Consider the following 5,395-nt stretch of genomic DNA (forward strand, 5'->3'; position numbering starts at 1 on the left):
CTTGCTGACCATCTGAGCTCGATAAACACTATCTTTTGCGTTGCTGACCTTCTAAGCTTGGTAGACACTGTCCTTTGCCTTGCTGACCTTTTGATCTTGGTAGACACTATCCTTTGCCTTGCTGACCTTCTGAGCTTGGTAGACACTATCTGATGACTGATATGAAAAGACAACACACAATTAAGCAATTGTATCCAATAATCTCCCTCTTTGGCATTGATGGCAATACAACATGTCATAGCAAAATGAAATTTGAAAACAAGTCTTTTACTGACAAAATACTTCACTTTCTTTTTCAAATACACCAAACTCCCTCTTTCATAATAATCTCTCCCTCTTGCACAAACTCTTATTATTTTTCAAATTTCAAAAAGATATGACAATACATTCTCCCTCTTTGACAACATATGCCAAAGACAACTCAAAATAGTTGAATAGAATTGTACGTGATGTACTGATTCATATGCAATGTCTTCAATTGTTTGTTGCATCAACTGATAGTTCTTTAATTCTATTTTTGTTGATGCATCACTAGAATTGTATTTTAGTGAGCTTCAGATAGGGGAGTGACCCCTGACTTACCTCTTAGATACAAGAATGCATCCTTAGGTAAAGGCTTTGTGAATATGTCAGCAATTTTTTCCTTTGTATGGACATATTCCAATCTTATTTCTTTTTCTTCTACCAATTCTCTAACAAAGTGATACTTTATGTCAATATGCTTGGTTTTTGAATGCATCACTGGATTCTTGGAGATGTTAATTTCCCTTGTGTTATCACAAAATATAACAATAGGTTCTTCGATTTCTTGCTTCATACCTTCCAATAATTGTATAAACCACACAATGTTTGAGCAATTTACTATTGCTGCAACATATTCAGCCTCTACTTTGGATTGAGATGTACAATTTTGCTTTTTTCTTGTCCAAGAAACTAACCTTTTTCCAAGAAAGAAAGCTCCTCCACTTGTGCTCTTTCTGTCATCAATATTTCCTACCCAATTTGCATCAGTGAACACCTTTAAATCCAGTTTTCCTCCAAGTTTATACCATAATCCATATTCTTTAGTTCCTTTTAAGTATCACATGATCCTTTTGATTGCCATCATATGATTTTCTTTTAGTTTTACTAAGAATCTTGCTACAATTTCTACTATAAGGGCAATGTCTAGTCTTGTGTGCACTACATAATGCAACTTTCCAATCATGGATCTATACAGTGTCTGATCCACTTCCGTTGATTCATCATCCTTGGTCAGTTTTAATCCAATACACATAGGAGTCCCAACTAGTTTGCAATCTTCCATACCAAAAAAATTTAGTATCTCCTTGATGTATTCAGATTGAGTGATGTAGATGTCATTCTTACTATGTTGAATTTGAAGACCAAAAAATAATTTTATTTCGCCAAACATTGAAATTTCAAATTCCTTGTTCATTTTTTCTGAAAATTCTTTGCAAAGATCATCATTTCCTATGAACAAAGTGTCATCTAAAAATATTTCTGCCAAAACAATCTTATTATCTGATCCTTCCTTTATGTACAAACTACTATTGTCATTAGTTCTTTGAAAACCAATTTGAATAAGATAGTTATGCAATCTTTCATACCATGCTCTAGGGGCTTGTTTCAGACCATATAATGTTTTATGCAACTTCCAGACCATGTCCTTCTTGTTTGGATCAACAAAACTTTCAAGCTGTTCAATGTAAACCTCTTCATCCAATATGCCATTGAGAAATGTTGACTTGACATCAATCTGATAAAATTTGAATCCTTTGAATGCAGCATATGCAAGTAAGGTTATGACACCTTCTAATCTTGCAACAGAAGCAAAAGTTTCTCTATAGTCTACACCTTCTTGAGAGTATCCTTTGCATACCAGTCTAGCTTTGTTCCTTGATACCTTACCATCTTCATTTAGTTTGTTTTTGAATACCCATGTTGTTCTAATCACATTTTTGTCTTTGGGTCTAGGTACAAGAGTCCATGTTTTTTTTTTCTCTATCTATTCTATCTCTTCATTCATAGCTTTTCAATCCAACTTTCATTGTCTAGTGCATCTTTGACTAGGAAATTTCTAGAAACCAGCAAGTAAACAAGTGCCTTTCAACTTACTTCCTATCATTGTTCCTTCTAATTTATCTCCAATGATCTAATCTGGTGCATGATGCCTTGTAACATACTTGTCTAACATGGGCTCCTTGCCTTTTGAATGACTTGCACTATTATCCTTCTATATTTCAACTTCTAGTTCTAATTTTGGTTTCTTGGGCTTGGTAGATACTAACTCAGTAGCTTCTATTTGCAACTTGGGTTCTTGCAGCTCAGTAGGTACTGACTCAGTTTGAACTTCTTGTGACTTGGTTAATGAAGACTCTGGAGTTGAGAATTCCTGATTAATAGGTATACTTGGTATTGTATCAAGTTCAATGTAAACAAATCTTCTGTAGTCTTCAAGTTCCTTTTTGCTTTCTTCTTCTGTTCTTTCTGCAAACTCATCAACTTTCACATGTGCACTTTCTATGACTTTGTGAGTAGATAAGTTCAAACATTTATATGCTTTTCTTTTGCAAGAGTATCTCAAAAATATTCCTTCATCACTTTTTACATCAAATTTACCTTTTCTAGATTCTTTCAAAATGTAACATTTGCTTCCAAATACTTTTAGATAACTTACATTGGGTTTGTAGCCATACCACAACTCATAGGGTGTTTTGAATGAGTCCTTTTTCAGCTATACTTGAGTCAAGGTATGAACTGCAATGATGATAGCTTCGTTCCAATATTTGATAGCAATGCCTTTCTCAATCATTAAAGTTCTTGCACAATCCATGATAGATCGGTTCCTTCTTTTTGCTATTACATTTTGTTTTGGAGTTCCAGGTGCTGAAACCTATATTTTGATTCTCTTTTCAATGCAAAAGTTATTGAACTCATGTGAAATGAATTCACCACCTTTGTCAGATCTTAAGCATTTCAGTCTTTTGCATGTTTCCTTTTCTACTCTGGCCAAATACCATTTGAACTTTTTAAATGCTTCTAATTTCTCTCTGAGGTACATGACAGTCATCATTATTGAATAATCATCAAAAAATAGAATAAAAAAAATTTCACCAGTATAACTTTCAATTCCAATAGGTCCACACAAATCAGTATGCACAATTTCTAGAACTTCTTCAGTCTGATAGTTTTTGCTTTTAAAACTAGTCTTTCCCATTTTACCAATTTTACAATTCTTGCATAGACCAACCTCAAGTTTCTTTATGTTAGGAATACCTCTTACTTTCCTAAATTTACTGATCTTTATCAAGTTGTCAAATTTTACATGACATGACCTCTTATGCCATAACCAACTTTCTTCAATTTGAGTAATGAAACATGAACATTCACCAAGTTCAAGATAAAATAAGTTACCTTTTGTTTGAGTCCCTGATCCAATCAGCTTTCCTTTCCTGTCCAGAAATCTTTCTTTTCCATGCATAAATTCTACTTTCAATCCATTATTGAGTTATTGTGCCACACTCAAAAAATTATGCTTTAGTCCTTCTACCCAATATGCATTATCACATACAAGTTCCTTGGTTAGTGAGATTCTTCATTTTCCTCTTATACAACAAGGTTCATTGTTACCAAATCTTCCACTTCCACCATCATAGTCTTCAAAGTATTCAAACTTAGTTTTATCACCAGTCATGTGATGAGAACAACCACTATCTATGATCCATGTATCATTTCTACTCATATGAGAAATAAGTGCCATTTCTTCATCATTATCAGACTCATCTTTCATAGCAATGTGGACAATTTCATCTTCTTCCTCATCATTAGAATCATTAGAATCTTTAGCCATAAAACATATTTTCTTACCTTTATCCTTGAATGATTTGAAGTCTTTCTTGCCATTGTACTTGTGACCTTTCTTCTCATCTTTGTTCTACTTATTTGGGAACCTAGCTGCAATATGTCCAATTTCTTCACAAGAAAAGCAGATTAGAGGAACTTTACCTTTATATTTCCCTTTGCCTCTTGAATATTTTCTTGCTAGTAGAGCTTCAACCACTTCAAGATCACTATCTAAACTTTGTTCTAATTCTTCATTACTGTCTGATTGTGGATCCTTCATCTTTTTCCCTTTTTCTTTAAGTGAAAGCTTCACTTCAAATGTTGATTCAACGTTCTTGGCAGCTAGAACATAATTGTCATAGTTGTCTAGCTCAAATGCAGTCAATCTTCCAACTATGACCTCTAAATTTACTTTATGATTTGCCTCACATCTTCTTTCTTGAATTGCAGAGACTCTGATTGTATAAATGGGAAGTAGAGTTCTAAGAACTTTACTTATAACTATCTCCTCATTGATGTCTCCTCTAGATGCTTTGATTGCACTAACACATGCTTTAACTCTTTCAACATACTTTGCAATGTTTTCATCCTCTCTCATCTGCATTTGATCAAATTGACCTCTCAAACTTTCTGCTTTGGCTCTTCTTACATTATCATCTCCTCCATAGATCTCTTTCAGCTTGTTCCACATTTCAAATGTAGTTTTGCAATCCTTGATGTCATCAAATTCTTCATATAACTTAGAGGAGATGCTATATCTATCATCATGTTGTTGTGAGTCTTTTTTTCAGCAATATCATTGACAGATAATGTACCAGAAGGTTCTTCATACTTTTCATCAAGGTACTTCAGCCCTGTATCACCAATAGAAGCCAGATGAAGCCTCATCAATCCTTGCCATGCTAAGAAGTTGTCCTTGTTAAGTCTTGGAATTTCCCTTTTGTAAGAGATTCTGATCTTTATCTTAGAGCTTTGAAATATTTTCCTATAAGCACCAAAAGCTATGATACCAATTGTTGGAATTAAAGGTAGAGTAACTGAGAGGGGGGGGGGTGAATCAATTACTTACAAAAATTATTTCATAGATCCCTTAGATGTCTTAAAGATCTAGTTACGACTTATACTGGGTAAACATAACAAAAATGTTGTAACTTGGTAAATTAAATTGTTACTTATCTTCAAGCAAACATGCATGCAAATAAAAATGAACACAAGAGACACCAGATTTAATGTGGAAACCCAATATAAAAAAAACCACCAAGTAACTAGTCACCAATTTTTCACTTTTCTGAAGTGAGCCCTATTAGGAGCCAACCCTATTAAAGGTTACAATACACACTATTAGGTGTGACCCTATTAGAGGATTTAATCACCCTGTTAGGAGTGGCCTTGCTAGAGGTCTTTAGAACAATTCAACTGAACTGTCACCTTGTTAGAGGATTTACAAAATGGCTATTAAACCAACTTTGTTAAGATATTTGAAATCACTGCTACAATGGTTAGAAAGAAACAATGAATTGACTTGAACAAGATGCAACTGAATTTACTA

This window comes from Cupressus sempervirens, chromosome 2 (genome assembly GCF_028749045.1).
Source record: "Cupressus sempervirens isolate cs-2001-9-10 chromosome 2, ASM2874904v1, whole genome shotgun sequence".
Classification (NCBI taxonomy): domain Eukaryota; kingdom Viridiplantae; phylum Streptophyta; class Pinopsida; order Cupressales; family Cupressaceae; genus Cupressus; species Cupressus sempervirens.